General features: G+C 43.1%; 1 long non-coding RNA gene across 1 annotated transcript; it reads left to right on the forward strand.

Annotated features, from left to right (window-relative positions):
- Window positions 1-1135: 1135 nt before the first annotated feature.
- LOC115135006 (uncharacterized) lies at window positions 1136-2192 on the forward strand. The gene is made up of 2 exons (XR_010464822.1): window positions 1136-1337; window positions 1845-2192. It is a non-coding gene; the product is annotated as an uncharacterized LOC115135006 (long non-coding RNA).
- The last annotated feature ends 17132 nt before the right edge of the window (window positions 2193-19324 follow it).

Below are 19324 nucleotides of genomic sequence, written 5' to 3' on the forward strand. Positions count from 1 at the left end.
AGGCAGGGGCACAGGGCAGGGTCCTGCAACACAGACTGAGGCAGGGGGCACAGGGCAGGGTCCTGCAACACAGACTGAGGCAGGGGGCAAAGGGCAGGGTCCTGCAACACAGACTGAGGCAGGAGGCACAGGGCAGGGTCCTGCAACACAGACTGAGGCAGGGGGCACAGGGCAGGGTCCTGCAACACAGACTGAGGCAGGGGGCACAGGGCAGGGTCCTGCAACACAGACTGAGGCAGGGGGCAAAGGGCAGGGTCCTGCAACACAGACTGAGGCAGGGGGCAAAGGGCAGGGTCCTGCAACACAGACTGAGGCAGGAGGCACAGGGCAGGGTCCTGCAACACAGACTGAGGCAGGGGGCAAAGGGCAGGGTCCTGCAACACAGACTGAGGCAGGGGGCACAGGGCAGGGTCCTGCAACACAGACTGAGGCAGGGGCACAGGGCAGGGTCCTGCAACACAGACAGAGGCAGGGGGCACAGGGCAGGGTCCTGCAACACAGACTGAGGCAGGGGGCAAAGGGCAGGGTCCTGCAACACAGACTGAGGCAGGGGGCAAAGGGCAGGGTCCTGCAACACAGACTGAGGCAGGGGGCACAGGGCAGGGTCCTGCAACACAGACTGAGGCAGGGGCAACGGGCAGGGTCCTGCAACACAGACTGAGGCAGGGGGCACAGGGCAGGGTCCTGCAACACAGACTGAGGCAGGGGGCACAGGGCAGGGTCCTGCAACACAGACTGAGGCAGGGGGCACAGGGCAGGGTCCTGCAACACAGACTGAGGCAGGGGGCACAGGGCAGGGTCCTGCAACACAGACTGAAGGAGGGGGCACAGGGCAGGGTCCTGCAACACAGACTGAGGCAGGGGGCACAGGGCAGGGTCCTGCAACACAGACTGAGGCAGGGGGCAACGGGCAGGGTCCTGCAACACAGACTGAGGCAGGGGGCACAGGGCAGGGTCCTGCAACACAGACTGAGGCAGGGGGCAAAGGGCAGGGTCCTGCAACACAGACTGAGGCAGGGGGCACAGGGCAGGGTCCTGCAACACAGACTGAGGCAGGGGGCACAGGGCAGGGTCCTGCAACACAGACTGAGGCAGGGGGCACAGGGCAGGGTCCTGGAACACAGACTGAGGCAGGGGGCACAGGGCAGGGTCCTGCAACACAGACTGAGGCAGGGGGCAAAGGGCAGGGTCCTGCAACACAGACTGAAGGAGGGGGCACAGGGCAGGGTCCTGCAACACAGACTGAGCTGAGGCAGGGGGCACAGGGCAGGGAGCTGCTGTTCATCTGCCTGTCATGAAGAACTCAGCCGATGGCACCCTGGACTGTTGGCTCACTGGTGAGAGGTCTCAACCCAGTGGGAGGGGCACGTCTACTGGAGAAATGGACTGTTAACAGATCCCTTTGAATGAACTGTACAATAATATATTAGCCTGACCGTACAGTTTGTACCAGTGTGTACCTGTAATGTGATACACATTTCCCATCAGTGGGACTGGACATGTCAGAACCAGTCTTTGGGTGTGAACTGTAATGACATGGGAAACATGGAACGTTATGAATGGCTTGGCAACAATCGTTGCCATTCTAGCCTGCTGTCTGGTCTAACACTATACCCTGCCCCAGGAAGACGTCTGCCACACACCTGGAAGTTAAACAACTGTTAACTAAATATTGTGGTTAGATGTACTTTTAGTTTGATCCTAACGTGTCGCTTTGGTGGTCTGTCTTATTGCTGACTGGCTTCATGTCTCGTGTGAATGTTATGACTGACTTGGTCGCATTCATCTCTTAACTCTGCTGGTCTCTCTTGTGTCATTCCTCTGCTCATCTTTCATTTCCACAGGAAGTACATCGTTCCCTGAGCTCCTGTTGAAGTTGTCAGCTGTGCATCCCTGTACAAGCCTTGCTGCGCCTGGGCCCTCTCCTCATGGGGACTGCAAGCTTCAGGACTGGACAACAGGCCTGTTGAAATTACCTGACCTTTGACCTCTAACCATGGTCTCTTACTTTACCTTGGTCTTGACCCAGAAGGGTCCCTCTGCCTGCACTGCTTGTTGCAGCTCACAAGAAATGGACCTGATATTATATTAAATATCATTGTAAAATCTTTCTTGATACAGATTGTATGTCAAATGTTTATACCGTACCTGTATGCCATATAAAATAATGCAGTAAATAAAAAGTGATTTGAGACTTGTGTAAGTGACCTAGAATTGAAAGGTAACTATTAGCTAACATAGTGGATGTGGATGACCAATAACTTTCGGCATTGCACATTATCACTAGTACCCACTTCCATCTGAGGGTAGGCAACAACATCTCCTCCCCGCTGATCCTCAACACGGGGGCCCCACAAGGGTGCGTTCTGAGCCCTCTCCTGTACTCCCTGTTCACCCACGACTGCGTGGCCATGCACGCCTCCAACTCAATCATCAAGTTTGCGGACGACACAACAGTGGTAGGCTTGATTACCAACAACGACGAGACGGCCTACAGGGAGGAGGTGAGGGCCCTCGGAGTGTGGTGTCAGGAAAATAACCTCACACTCAACGTCAACAAAACTAAGGAGATGATTGTGGACTTCAGGAAACAGCAGAGGGAACACCCCCCTATCCACATCGATGGATCAGTAGTGGAGAGGGTAGCAAGTTTTAAGTTCCTCGGCATACACATCACAGACAAACTGAATTGGTCCACTCACACTGACAGCGTCGTGAAGAAGGCGCAGCAGCGCCTCTTCAACCTCAGGAGGCTGAAGAAATTCGGCTTGTCACCAAAAGCACTCACAAACTTCTACAGATGCACAATCGAGAGCATCCTGGCGGGCTGTATCACCGCCTGGTACGGCAACTGCTCCGCCCTCAACCGTAAGGCTCTCCAGAGGGTAGTGAGGTCTGCACAACGCATCACCGGGGCAAACTACCTGCCCTCCAGGACACCTACACCACCCGATGTTACAGGAAGGCCATAAAGATCATCAAGGACATCAACCACCCAAACCACTGCCTGTTCACCCCGCTATCATCCAGAAGGCGAGGTCAGTACAGGTGCATCAAAGCTGGGACCGAGAGACTGAAAAACAGCTTCTATCTCAAGGCCATCAGACTGTTAAACAGCAATCACTAACATTGAGTGGCTGCTGCCAACACACTGTCATTGACACTGACCCAACTCCAGCCACTTTAATAAAGGGAATTGATGGGAAATGATGTAAATATATCACTAGCCACTTTAAACAATGCTACCTTATATAATGTTACTTACCCTACACTATTCATCTCATATGCATATGTATATACTGTACTCTAGATCATCGACTGCATTCTTATGTCACTAGCCACTTTAACTATGCCACTTTGTTTACTTTGTCTACATACTCATCTCATATGTATATACTGTACTCGATACCATCTACTGTATGCTGCTCTGTACCATCACTCATTCATATATGCTTATGTACATATTCCTTATCCCCTTACACTGTGTATAAGACAGTAGTTTTGGAATTGTTAGTTAGATTACTTGTTGGTTATCACTGCATTGTCGGAACTAGAAGCACAAGCATTTCGCTACACTCGCATTAACATCTGCTAACCATGTGTATGTGACAAATAACATTTGATTTGATTTGATTTGATTTGATCTACATGTTGTTTTGGTTAACTTTCGGTGTTGTGGTGTTGCCATTTTGTATTTTTAAATGACGAGCCGTTTCAGCACAGCATGCAGTCTAGGCTGCCATCTCAGTTATCGTTATCTCAGAAAAGATGTTCTGCTCTCTCACATATTAATTCTGTTTCTGCGGTATGTGTTGGGAGGTACTGCGTGGGCTGTGGCGCAACGGAATGCATCGGCCTGAGCTGTGATCTAACACCTCTGGGAACATTCCACAGCAAAATGGAAAACATCCTGCACCAGATACCACACCCACCTCACCCCATACCAAGCGCTGTTGACTTCTATTGGCCTTGTATATCCAAATAGCTCTGTGTCCTCCACTTGACCATGAATGGTTATACAGGCCTTTATCTGTGTCCCCAATGGTATACTGTCAGGCCCTAAAATAACTATTTAAGTGAACAGCTTTTTTGTGGCATCTTTAGGACCAACTGACATGAAAGGTAGACACAGATGTGGCAGATGGATTGCAAACATACCACATTCACTGGAATGCTGTCATATGGTTGAGCGACATTAGACAGACACGCACACACAGGAAAGTATTTGATTTTGCAAGGAGGGAGAACTGTCAAAGTTCACTTAGAAAGGTGGAGTGGTGCAATTCAAATGTGGCTAACTAACTAATTCTCTGGTCGTTTTCTATACAATATAATTGAATAGTGTTTTGGAACATGGTGTATCTGCTGTCAACAGCCAAGTGAAGTGAATAACTGCAAGTTCTCTGGGGAGGTAGCAACCAGTTCCCAAGCTGGCACAAAGTGGCAGAAATAACTTTTTTTCTGTAGGAAGCATGACACTGCCATTTGGTTTGTTCTTCTATGGACATCCAGGAAATGTGTACAGAATCCACAACTTCACATTCCAAAACATCCATTCATGATATTTTACAGATCAATGGTCAACCGGAACTGTATAGAGAGCGGGTGTAGAAGTATTCATCCGTTTATGACCTTCAAAGCCGATGCCTTTAATAAGCTTGTGGGAGGGAGCAAGCGCTCTAGGGAGCGGGCTGTTTCCGCAATAAAGCATTCTATGAATGTCCTACTGGTACACGCCCTCTGGTCCTGGAGGTTCCCACGTCCTAAATCAACATTGAAACAAGACCAGTATGTACATTGAAATAAGACAAAACAAACAAATGAAAAATGCTTCTTCATCCTTAATGTGTTTGTTTTGTGAAAGTTTCATTAAAACAATGTATGCAGAAAGAGAAACAATTTCCTGTTTTTAAATACATATGTATTGATTAAAGTTGTCTTAGTGCATACATATGTATATAACCTTACATCTGTGTACCAACAGACATATTTGTCATTGAAATTTTGTCAATTAATATTTGGATATTTTAATGTCAAAAGTTGTTCGTTCGTGGAGTGAGGTGGGTGTGCCCAACTGCGAAAGAAAGTGTCACAGTTCAACTCCAAAGCTATGAATGACTGCAGAACTGCAAACGCCTAGTGTTCTTGTACATGAAGAGGCAGGACTGAGATACGTTAGGGACACTGCTTGGTCCGTTTTAGGACTTTTGCCAACGTCGAAATAACTTTTGGTCAACAATGAATAATTCAACCAACTTGTTCCTGTGCTCGCGCAAACCAGAAATCTCCTGCACTGCTTATAATAATGGGTAAGTAGTGATTGCATACGAAATAACCTATTTGATTTGTTTTAGTTAGTGACTTGACATTTAAAAAAATAAAGATATAACGAATATTTGACATATTAGAGTTTGAGGAAGCCATACAGTAATACTTTAATGGAAATATAAGTACATACAAGGGCCTATTAGGGTGCAATTAAATGGGTGCAAAAAGACTAATTATGTACATATATTTATGGATACATTTTAACGATAACTTCCCTCTGAAATTGACATTTCGGGAAGTGAAGCAAGTTTGAAGCTGGCTGATACAATTTTTTTTTTTAAATGGAGACTATGAAGCGCTCATGCGTAAAGGGACGGTTTACAAAGATAAAGGGAAGCGGTGTCAGCGTGAGATAGAAGGCTTGCTTCCTGTTCCTTTTTGTATCAAAAAAACTTAAGTGTGAGACTTCAACATCTTGTAGTCTTTGAACCCTTGGAAATCTTACAACGCCATTTGGAGAACTGCCTTATTGCGCACGTAACGCACATTTCATACTTCCATCCAAATATGAACATAATGCGTGCTCTTTAACTACATTTATATGGGGCCAAGGTTTGTGGTGAGACTACAGTGCCGAGTCACATACTTTCATTGCGGAGTGACAAGAAGATAGGGGGCGTGAGCTAACTAGAATGCAGCACTTGTTTTACTACCCTACTACATTCCAAGTTTACTGTAGTCTGACAGGTATGGTTCATTGCCACTGTATCCTATATCCAAAGTTTACTGTAGATGGACATATATGGTTCATTGCCACTGTCTCCTATATCCAGAGTTTACTGTAGATGGACAGATATGGTTCATTGCCACTGTATCCTATATCCAGAGTTTACTGTAGATGGACAGATATGGTTCATTGCCACTGTATCCTATATCCAGAGTTTACTGTAGATGGACAGATATGGTTCATTGCCACTGTATCCTATATCCAGAGTTTACTGTAGATGGACAGATATGGTTCATTGCCACTGTATCCTATATCCAGAGTTTACTGTAGATGGACAGATATGGTTCATTGCCACTGTATCCTATATCCAGAGTTTACTGTAGATGGACAGATATGGTTCATTGCCACTGTATCCTATATCCAGAGTTTACTGTAGATGGACAGATATGGTTCATAGCCACTGTATCCTATATCCAGAGTTTACTGTAGATGGACAGATATGGTTCATAGCCACTGTATCCTATATCCAGAGTTTACTGTAGATGGACAGATATGGTTCATAGCCACTGTATCCTATATCCAGAGTTTACTGTAGATGGACAGATATGGTTCATTGTCACTGTATCCTATATCCAGAGTTTACTGTAGATTGACAGGTATGGTTCATTGCCACTGTATTCTATATCCAGAGTTTACTGTAGATGGACAGATATGGTTCATTGCCACTGTATCCTATATCCAGAGTTTACTGTAGATGGACAGATATGATTCATTGCCACTGTATCCTATATCCAGAGTTTACTGTAGATGGACAGGTATGGTTCATTGCCACTGTATCCTATATCCAGAGTTTACTGTAGATGGACAGATATGGTTCATTGCCACTGTATCCTATATCCAGAGTTTACTGTAGATGGACAGATATGGTTCATTGCCACTGTATTCTATATCCAGAGTTTACTGTAGATGGACAGATATGGTTCATTGCCACTGTATCCTATATCCAGAGTTTACTGTAGATGGACAGATATGGTTCATTGCCACTGTATCCTATATCCAGAGTTTACTGTAGATGGACATATATGGTTCATTGCCACTGTATCCTATATCCAGAGTTTACTGTAGATGGACAGATATGGTTCATTGCCACTGTATCCTATATCCAGAGTTTACTGTAGATGGACAGATATGGTTCATTGCCACTGTATCCTATATCCAGAGTTTACTGTAGATGGACAGATATGGTTCATTGCCACTGTATCCTATATCCAGAGTTTACTGTAGATGGACAGATATGGTTCATAGCCACTGTATCCTATATCCAGAGTTTACTGTAGATGGACAGATATGGTTCATAGCCACTGTATCCTATATCCAGAGTTTACTGTAGATGGACAGATATGGTTCATAGCCACTGTATCCTATATCCAGAGTTTACTGTAGATGGACAGATATGGTTCATTGTCACTGTATCCTATATCCAGAGTTTACTGTAGATGGACAGGTATGGTTCATTGCCACTGTATTCTATATCCAGAGTTTACTGTAGATGGACAGATATGGTTCATTGCCACTGTATCCTATATCCAGAGTTTACTGTAGATGGACAGATATGGTTCATTGCCACTGTATCCTATATCCAGAGTTTACTGTAGATGGACAGGTATGGTTCATTGCCACTGTATCCTATATCCAGAGTTTACTGTAGATGGACAGATATGGTTCATTGCCACTGTATCCTATATCCAGAGTTTACTGTAGATGGACAGATATGGTTCATTGCCACTGTATTCTATATCCAGAGTTTACTGTAGATGGACAGATATGGTTCATTGCCACTGTATCCTATATCCAGAGTTTACTGTAGATGGACAGATATGGTTCATTGCCACTGTATCCTATATCCAGAGTTTACTGTAGATGGACAGGTATGGTTCATTGCCACTGTCTCCTATATCCAGAGTTTACTGTAGATGGACAGGTATGGTTCATTGCCACTGTATCCTATATCCAGAGTTTACTGTAGATGGACAGATATGGTTCATTGCCACTGTATCCTATATCCAGAGTTTACTGTAGATGGACAGATATGGTTCATTGCCACTGTATCCTATATCCAGAGTTTACTGTAGATGGACAGGTATGGTTCATTGCCACTGTATCCTATATCCAGAGTTTACTGTAGATGGACAGATATGGTTCATCACAGATATAAATGACTGGAAGAGGTGAATGCAAACCCCCCTCTATCCCATTCACCTCTGCTCAGATTGGACAGGAGATGACAGGTTGCCGCTAGTTAAAACATTTCCAGGAGGCTTAAGCACTTCAGTGGTACATTATTCTACAACTCAAAACTCTGTATTTTCCCTAGCCTGAATGAACCAATTTTCTGTCTCAGAATTATTACTCTGGGACTTCCCTCTCTCTCTCATATCCATTCATGTGGTTTAAGTCTGGCTCAGTTAGCTCGCTACATTCATCTGATAAACTGTGAATAGAACAGTAATTTCACAGGATAGAGGTCTTGGTCCAGAAGACTGTCTATCTTTCTGTACTTGTGGAGCTCTGGTCACTGCATTGAACGAGGTATGGTAGTAGGTACCAGGCTCACCGGTTTGAGTGTGAACTGCAATGCTGCTGGGTTTTTCACGCTCAACAGTTTCCTGTGTGTATCAAGAATGGTCCACCACCCAAAGGACATCCAGCCAATTTGACACAACTGTGGGAAGCATTGGAGTCAACATGGGCCAGCATCCTGTGGAACGTTTTCGAAACGCTTTCGACACCTTGTAGAGTCCATGCCCCGGCAAATTGAGGCTGTTCGGAGGGCAAAAGGGGTTCAACTCAATATTAGGAAGGCGTTCCTAATGTTTTGTGCATTCAGTGTATATGGTTAACAGTGAAGGCTTGCAACTAAAACCTAGTTTTGTAATGGTAAGTCAGTTTACAATGGTATCCCAGTCTGTTTTTAGTCAGAGGGACTGGTTTCCAGTAAGAACCTGACATTGTACGGCAGAAGAGAAGAGGAAGTGGTGGCTTTGACATTCATTAAAACAACACGTGTAGTGTTGAAATGGCAGTTGGAGTCTGAACTCGTTTGGTTTTAGAATTGTGCTCCAAACTGGTATTAAGACTGGTGGTGCAATAGAGATTGTAATATTCACAACTTGAATAAAGCTAATGTTGAGTGCACTGAGTTGAATTGGTCTACAGTTATGGAGAAGAGCAATAAAAGGATTGTCCAATAGGTATTCATAAAAGTTGATGAAGTGATAGCAGATTGAAATCCCTAAAATCATACTTCGGGAACGTACTGAAATGTATTTGAATGAAAATGTATTCCGCTCTATAAAGCTGTGAAGAGCTCATATCCACCTGGTGATGCGCCATCGGCTACATTAGGTTTTAGTGCCATCTAGTGAACATTTTGAGAGACGTTAGCTTTAGCCTTTCCACAATTTTGTAGGGTTATGTCTCTGTCTCAAGGTGGCACTGTTTTCACAATAACCATAGAAGAGGTTTTCCAATAGTGATGTGAGAGCACCTCACTATGGTCAAATAAAAATGGATAATGACACACGTTGTTGTTCCCACGAACACAAACCTTTTCTCGGTTACTAACTAAAAGGTCAATTGATACTTTAGTCCTTTCTCAAAACTGTCGATACAAGTCTAGATGAAAATGTAACTACCTTGATAACATTTTATTGTACTGAGCCCTGTGACATTGTGTTGCAAATCTAGTAACTGGTATACCAGTATCAACATGGTAAAAACACTACAGTATGTTCAGAAGGGGTTCTTTGGTTCAGGTCAAAGGTCATCCACAGATTTTGGCTGGTTCTCATTCAGGAGAATATGGGAAGTGTGCCATGAAGTCACACCCAACATCCTTGTCTTTCTGAATGCTTCCTGCCTCCCTGCCGGACGGACTGTGATGGGTAGGGCTAGTGAGCTGCTCTATTCTCTCTGTCCCCTCTGGGATTAGAGGATGTTGACTGGTTGTTTTGTGTCAGGTAGAAGTATTGACAGGCTTTTTCTCAGCAGTGGGGAAGGAAGGGATGAGCAGTGAGAAAGTGTTTCACACTGTCGATTATTATAATGAGGACGGAGACACAGCTGTTGGCCTACGCTGGTCTAATTGTCCTGACAAGGACATTGTGTGTGTGTGTATTCAGTATGCACCTGAAGGATTTCAGTTCTCTCTTGCTGTGTGAAACGGATCAACCTAACACATATTAGACATACAATTCTTATAAAGCTGTTGGCAGGTGTGTAGTTTTACTTTAAGCTACAGACTACAGTGATGTAAAAGGTGTTAGGGGAGACTAATGTCGACACATGGTCGACTAGGGCTGTAACCATTATGGAATTTTGGGTAACAATTAATTGTCATACAATTGACCACGGTTATTGTCATAATTATCCGTTTTTTTAATGCAAAAAGAATGCATCTGAAAATGAGCTACAATATACTTAATGAATACAACACAGCTTTGGTGATACCCCGTTTCAAAAACGAATGATTTTGACCAGTTGGAACTTTTGGGAACTAAGCTTTTCCTCCCGACCATTCCGTTCTACTCATAAAATAATGACTAACTTTAACCTCTTCATGTTAAAATGAAAAACTGCCTTTGGGGAAACTATATTCTTGAGAGAAAAAAATATCTGAGAGGTATAGTGGAGGAGACCCTCAAATTATTCTAGCTCAGGGAGGGATGTCGACCATAAGGCTGGCACAATGACCATGGGGGGAGGGGGGGTTATGTGCTGGGATAACACTAGCACCCTGTTATGAACAACTCTCATCGTTGGTGGTCAGACACACTGCACCACCCAAATAGTACAGTAGTGTTTTTTATGTCTGGACTGTGAAGTTAGGGTTGGAGGGAAAATGTAATGCATGCAGACTCGCCCCCACATGTCAGACATTGAGTAATTAAGCACACAATGAAGAATCAGTCTGGGACTTGGCTGAGAACCAACTCTGTTTAGACTAGAATAGTACTAATCTTGACTCAGTTCCTTTCCTGACTCACAACTTAACCCACAACTCCTGCAGGGCTGTAGAACGGTCCTCGGCTCTGCATTTGATGTCTCTACATTTTCTGCATTTGATGTCTCTACATTTTATTTAGAGACATATCAAATGCAGATCCGAGGACCATTCATTCAAAGTTGCCACTCTCACATCAAAGTCTTCCTGTAATTCCAGCGTTTTCGGTTTCCCGTGATGGAATGGCTCATTGGCTGTGTGGGTGTGTGACAGAGTATATCTGGAAATATATCTGCTTCCGTAGCAACATGACCGACTCATCTAGGATTGACTCATCTCAGTTGCAAAAGGCCCTTCCTGTGTACCAGACGACAAGCACATTTACAGAAGTACAGAAATAGCTCCTTCTCAAGCCACAAAAAAATGTGTTTTTAATTCGTCAAAAGGAGCCTCTTACAAATAGCATGCTTGTGTAATTTGACAGTTAAAAAATATATATATACGGTACCAGTCAAAAGTTTGGACACACCTACTTATTCAAGGGTTTTTCTTTATTTTTACAATTTTCTCTATTGTAGAATAATAGTGAAGACATCAAAACTATGAAATAACACATATGGAATCATGTGGTAACCAAGTGTTTTAAAAAAAGAAAATAAATGTCAACATTATAGCAAGAACAGCTCAAATAAACAAAGAGAAATTACAGTCCATCATTACTTTAAGACATTAAGGTCAGTCAATCCAGAACATTTCAAGAACTTTGAAAGTTTCTTCAAGTGCAGTCGCAAACCCCATCAAGAGCTATGATGAAACTTGCTCTCATGAGGACCACCACAGGAAAGGAAGACCCAGAGTTACCTCTGCTGCAGAGGATAAGTTCATTAGAGTTACAAGCCTCAGAAATTGCAGCCTAAATAAATGCTTCACAGAGTTCAAGTAACAGACACGTCAACATCAGCTGTTCAGAGGAGACTGTGTGAATCAGGCCATCATGGTTGAATTGCTGCAAAGAAACCACTACTAAAGGTCACCAATAAGAAGAAGACGAGGCTTGCTTGGGCCAAGAAACACCAGCAATGGGCATTAGACCGATGGAAATCTGTCCTTTGGTCTGATGAGTCCAAATTGGAGATTTTTGGTTCCAACCACCGTGCCTTTGTGAGACGCAGGGTAGGTGAACGGATAATCTCCGCATGTTTGTTTCCCACCGTGAAGCATTGAGGAGGAGGTGTGATGGTGTGGGGGTGCTTTGCTGATGACACTATCTGTGATTTATTTAGAATTCAAGGCACACTTAACCAGCATGGCAACCACAGCATTCTGCAGCGATACGCCATCCCATTTGGTTTGCACTTAGTGGGACTACCATTTGTTTTTCAACAGGACAATGACCCAACACACCTCCAGGCTGTGTAAGGGCTATTTGACCAAGAAGGAGAGTGATGGATTGCTGCATCAGATGACCTGGGCTCCACAATCACCAGACCTGGTTTGGGATGAGTTGAACCGCAGAGTGAAGGAAAAGCAGCCAACAAGTGCTCAGCATATTTGGGAAATCCTTGAAGACTGTTGGAAAAGCATTCCAGTTGAAGCTGGTTGAGAGAATGCCAAGAGTATGCAAAGCTGTCATCAAGGCAAAGGGTGGCTACTTTGAAGAATCTAAAATCTAAAATATATTATGATTTGTTTAACTTGTTATGGCTGCAATCCCGTTAACGAGATAATTGTCATCAACAACCGCTGAATAGCATAGTTCTACATTCAATAAATATTACAAAAAATATTTATATTCGTGAAATCACAAGTGCAATATAGGAAAACACAGCGTAGCCTTTTGTTAATCCACCTGTCGTGTCAGATTTTGAAATTGTGCTTTACAGCGAAAGCAATCCAAGCGTTTGTGTAAGTTTATCGATCGCTCGACAAAACATTAAGTACACTTAGCATCAAGTAGCTCAGTCACGAAAATCAGAAAAAGCAATCAAATTATTAGTTTACCTTTGATGATCTTCGGATGTTTTCACTCACGAGACTCCCAGTTACACAATAAATGTTCCTTTTGTTCCATAAAGATTATTTTTATATCCAAAATACCTCCGTTTATTTGGCGCGTTATGTTCAGAAATCCACAGGAAAGAGCAGTCACGACAACGCAGACATATTCCAAATAGTTTCCGTAATGTCCACAGAAACATGTCAAATGTTTTTCATAATCAATCCTCAGGTTGTTTTTAAAATATATAATCGATAATATATCAACCGCAACGGTCTTGTTCAGTAGGAGAGGGAACGGCAATGTCTGCCCAAACTCTGTTGCGCGAGCAAAACTCATGTGAACACTTGACGCGATGTTATCGTTCTGGCTCATTTTTCTAAATAAAAGCCTGAAACTATGTCTGAAGACTGTTGACACCTTGAGGAAGCGATAGGAAAAGGAATCTGGTTGATATCTCTTTAAATGGAGCAAAGGGAGGCTATGGAACATGGAGTTTTAAAAATAGAAGCCACTTCCTGGTTTGATATTCCTCAGGTTTTCGCCTGCAATATCAGTTCTGTTATACTCACAGACAATATTTTGTCAGTTTTGGAAACTTTAGAGTGTTTTCCATCCAATACTAATAATAATATGTGTATATTAGCAACTGAGTCTGAGGAGCTGGCCGTTTACAATGGGCACCTTTTCATTCAAGCTACTCAATACTGCCCCTGCAGCCACTTTTTTGGTTACTACATGATTCCATATGTGTTATTTCATAGTTTTATGTCTTCACTATTATTCTACAATGTAGAAAATAGTAAAAATTAAGAAAAACCCTTGAGTGAGTAGCTGCGACCAAACATTTGACTGGTACAGTCTATATACACTGCTCAAAAAAATAAAGGGAACACTTAAACAACACAATGTAACTCCAAGTCAATCACACTTCTGTGAAATCAAACTGTCCACTTAGGAAGCAACACTGATTGACAATAGATTTCACATGCTGTTGTGCAAATGGAATAGACAAGAGGTGGAAATTATAGGCAATTAGCAAGACACCCCCAATAAAGGAGTGGTTCTGCAGGTGGTGACCTAAGACCACTTCTCAGTTCCTATGCTTCCTGGCTGATGTTTTGGTCACTTTTGAATGCTGGCGGTGCTTTCACTCTAGTGGTAGCATGAGACGGAGTCTACAACCCACACAAATGGCTCAGGTAGTGCAGCTCATCCAGGATGGCACATCAATGCGAGCTGTGGCAAGAAGGTTTGCTGTGTCTGTCAGCGTAGTGTCCAGAGCATGGAGGCGCTACCAGGAGACAGGCCACTACATCAGGAGACATGGAGGAGGCCGTAGGAGGCCAACCACCCAGCAGCAGGACCGCTACCTCCGCCTTTGTGCATGGAGGAGCAGGAGGAGCACTGCCAGAGCCCTGCAAAATGACCTCCAGCAGCCCACAAATGTGCATGTGTCTGCTCAAACGGTCAGAAACAGACTCCATGAGGGTGGTATGAGGGCCCGACGTCCACAGGTGGGGGTTGTGCTTACAGCCCAACACCGTGCAGGACGTTTGGCATTTGCCAGAGAACACCATGATTGGCAAATTCGCCACTGGCGCCCTGTGCTCTTCACAGATGAAAGCAGGTTCACACTGGGCACATGTGACAGACGTGACAGTCTGGAGACGCCGTGGAGAACGTTCTGCTGCCTGCAACATCCTCCAGCATGACCGGTTTGGCGGTGGGTCAGTCATGGTGTGGGGTGGCATTTCTTTGGGGGGCTGCACAGCCCTCCATGTGCTCGCCAGAGGTAGCCTGACTGCCATTAGGTACCGAGATGAGATCCTCAGACCCCTTGTGAGACCATATGCTGGTGCGGTTGGTCCTGGGTTCCTCCTAATGCAAGACAATGCTAGACCTCATGTGGCTGGAGTGTGTCAGCAGTTCCTGCAAGAGGAAGGCATTGATGCTATGGACTGGCCTGTCCATTCCCCAATTTTTGTGTGATTTTGTTGTCAGCACATTCAACTATGTAAAGAAATAAGTATTTAATAAGAATATTTCATTCATTCAGATCTAGGATGTGTTATTTTAGTGTTCCCTTTATTTTTTGGAGCAGTGTATATTCCTGCACATCAGGAAATGCAAACTTATAGTGTATTCAAGGTTGAAAAAGGCTTCTACAGTTTCCACTTTACAATTTCAGACTTGATTTGCACATACACAAATGTCCATGAATTATAATCCACACTGTATTTCACATTTTCCTGTTGCTGCAGGTGTATTTTTCGTCTGTGAGAAACTGGTCAAATGAAGATCACATATCTGTATGTGACTTTACATATAGTATAAGCTCATCCATGACAGAGCAATATCTGTTGAAACACAAGATTCACCATGCACATATCTTAAGAGACCAGAAACAACAGGGATATGAGTCAACAGTTAGATTCTGTGGTGAGATGACTGTGTAGAGTGACATTCTGGATATCTTTGTCTTATTGGCGTGGGTATTGGTTAGGGACTACAATCATGCACTCAAAATGTCCACCTTATATCTGCTAGTGGTAGAATGCCAGGTATGTTTTTATGAGTTGTCTTCCCTTCTAGAATCATTTCTGGTGTAAGGTGATTAGTGCAACAACAGTAATCAGATCACAACCCTTTCTGTTGAATTAGAAATCAGCATTTAAAAAAAGTTCACATTGACTTGAGTGGAAACAGCCAAACCCCCCTATCCTCCTACACGCAGCAACACTGAGCAAGCATTTCTCAGTCATAATGTCTCTACAGTTTCCCTTTGATGTGTAAAATATACTTCTTTGTACACATACACTGAGTGTACACAACATTATGAACGGCTGCTCTTTCCATGACATAGACTAACCAGGTGAAAGTTATGATACCTTTTTAAATCTACTTCAACCAGTGTAGATGAAGGGGAGGAGACAGGTTAAATCATTATTTTTAAGCCTTGAGACATGGATTGTGTATGTGTGCCATTCAAAGGGTAAATGTGCAAGACCAAAAATTTAAGTGCCTTTGAACGGGGTATGATAGTAGGTTCCAGGCGCACCGGTTTGTGGCAAGAACTGCAACGCTGCTGGGTTTTTCACACTCAACAGTTTCCCGCGTGTTTCAAAAATAGTCCACCACCCAAAGGACATCCAGCCAACTTGACACAACTGTTGGAAGCATTGGAGTCAACATGGACCAGCAGCCCTGTGGAATGCTTTCGACACCTTGTAGAGTCTTTACCCAGAAAAATTGAGTCTGTTCTGAGGGCAAAGGGGGGGGGGGTCTGATTAAAACAAGCCATGGCAGGGTTCTGTCCTGTATGTATTAATATACTGTAGCCTGTGTGTGTGGAATGTTACGTCCACCAGCGTGGGAACTGCAGCAGAGGAAGTGTCTGTTTACAAAGGAGCTCCTCAGTTCCCATGGACCCCTCTGGAGGAGAGCCTGGAGGATTGATCAGCCGCACTGGCCTGGGATACTGGTGATACGGATGTATAACATGACCAGAGTGTCAGTAGTCTGGAATACTGATGTATAACATGACCAGAGTGTCAGTAGTCTGGAATACTGATGTATAACATGACCAGAGTGTCAGTAGTCTGTGATATTGATGTGTAACATAACCAGATCATCAATGGTCTGGGATACTGATGAATAATGGCCAAAGAGTCAATCTCCTCCTGTACTCTACTATCACGAGACACTAGTATGAGGTTATCGCTACGACGGAGGCAGTATACACCCACACATGCACACACATACACACATACACACACACACACACAGATGTCCAATTCAGAGGTCAATTTCATATCACATCCAACCCCCTCAGTTTGGGAACACACACTCCCACACCCAACCTTCCCGGGGTTCAGTGTGGGATCCTGAGAACTTGACCAGTCATTAGGGGAGTTATGACAGGCATGCAGAGATGGGAAGTGGTGGTTTTGGTGACTCAGCTAAGGCATGAGCGAATCTGTTCTGCTAGCTGCTCACTCTGTTTTTTCTCTCTCTAACATATCTGGATATCTGTGGTGCACCTGGTTGGGGGTGCTGTGTGACTGGGGCATTCAACTATGTGTGGGCAGGGAAATGGTTTCACTCAGTGTGATGAAACTGGCCAATTTCTGATGGATGGAGTCTGTCTGTTGTTCTTTGTGTTCAGAGGGTTTGGGTTCTGAAGAGGACCAGGAGTGAGTGAATGGTAAGCATATGCTGGGTCATCCATGTTCGAGTGTCGTTTGTGTTGTCAATGTCTTTAGTGTCTGATGCTGTTCCTACTATCACAGGGCGTAAAGCCATGCAACTTTGTGGAAACATTGAGACCTGATGAGAAATAGAAACGGATCAGTCATGGACGTTGGCTCGGTTAAATTATATAGAAATCAGATGGATGTCCATAGGCACATTACCATTTCAAATGATTGAGCTAATGTGTGAGTTGTAATGTATGCTGCCTGCCAAACGGAAACACACATTGTATGCATTTGGAAGACTTACAATAACTTACAGAGTTACTGGACCAACATGGCATAATGTATTCATCGGAGCTGACTTTGAATTGAGGACTGTTGTCTCCTGGCATGTTTCACATGTACAGTAGCCTACTTTTTAAGAAGTCTCTACAATTAAAGAGTTTGGAACATAGTTTCATTTCTATATACTGTTGCGCTTCTTGTTAGGCTGTAGTCACCATCCTGTTCTGAACATGCCCAATGAATCAGTAATAGGCATATTGAAAGCAGAAGTGGAATCCATTTTATTTAACACTTGACATGATCACCTAAATGTGTCCATGACCAAGATATGGTTCCTCTTCTACTCAGTCAGTTTTGTTGTATAATCAAGAACACGTGAAACATGCACAGTCTTTAAAGGTCAAATGCAGCCGTTTTTATCTCAATATCAAATCATTCTGGGTAACAATTAAGTACCCACTGGGCACACCACGTAATTTCAACGTAGAGATTTGTCTGATATTGGATTGTGACGTCGATCAATGAGATTTCAACCTTTAGTCGCCCACTCAAAAAGACAGACAGAAGTTTGTTGAATTCCATCTAAAAGCAGTTTTAAGTGGCAATACAGTTTCAGATATTTTGTATTAATTAAACAACTTCATGTGTTATCACTGAACTTCATCTAATAGCACAACCAAATTACCTGGAGTGCTGTTGAGATTACGTTAAAGTACATGGTGCAAGTGCTGCCTGCTGTTGGAGTTTCTGAGCAGATTATTAGAGCAATTGTGAAGCTCTCCACAGACCTGTGACCTTTGCATGCTATCTTGAACATGATTACATAAGAAGACATTTATAGTTACAGGAGGCTAACCTCAAAATGTGGCCGTGGAAGTGTTACACACTTTAAGGTTGAATAACTACTGTTACATTAGTTTATAAGATAGACTTAACTTTAGGCCATTCACTGTATAATAAACATATTATTGAATTGTGTTTGGTTGTCAATGCAGCATTTAAAGGATATCTAATGCTTGGATAGTTTCATCTGAGCCACTGGCTTAATCCTATTCTTTCATTTGTATTTTTGGATTAGTTGAACATGTGAATCCAACACATCATTTGTTAACTTGTTAATAGGCTATTTACTGTATTGCAAAAGTTAAATTTAGTTGTGTTAGGTTGTCAACGTAACCAAATATCAACATTGAAAGAAGATGTGTCTTTTGTGCCACTGACTTAGTCTGGCTGTAATTCCAGTTTGTCTACAAATGAATAATTGATATGTTGGATTCAATGTTGTATTCAAAATGAAGAGTAGGATTAAGCCAGTGGCTCAGATGAAACTATCCAAGCATTAGATATCCTTTAACTTCTGTGTTGTCAACCAAACACAATTCAATCATATGTTTGTTATACACTAATACAGAATAGGACTAAATCAAATCAAGCTTTAACTTCGATTTTTGGTTGAGATGAAGACGTGAATCCAACATATGAATTATTAATTTGTAGACGAACTGTAATTAAAGCCAGATTAAGTTAGTTGCACAGATGGAACTATTCAAACAGAAGATCTCCTTCAAATGTTGATATATGGTTGCATTGACAACCAAACACCATTCAATATCCGGTTTGTCTACAAATGTATAATTGACATGTTGGATTCTCGTCTCCATCTCAACCAAAAAGCTAAGATAAATAATGGGACTAAATCTAGTGTAGTTAAACTTGGTCTATTTTTAGTTGAACCCTGGGTTGAATTTAAACAAAAGCTGTTGATGACTTTGTAAATGCTATATATCCCTAAACGGCATCATTGATGGTATATGACTTATAAAGTGTATTTACATTTCATTTGCTCTGTT

Source organism: Oncorhynchus nerka, linkage group LG10 (assembly GCF_034236695.1).
Source record: "Oncorhynchus nerka isolate Pitt River linkage group LG10, Oner_Uvic_2.0, whole genome shotgun sequence".
Taxonomy (NCBI): domain Eukaryota; kingdom Metazoa; phylum Chordata; class Actinopteri; order Salmoniformes; family Salmonidae; genus Oncorhynchus; species Oncorhynchus nerka.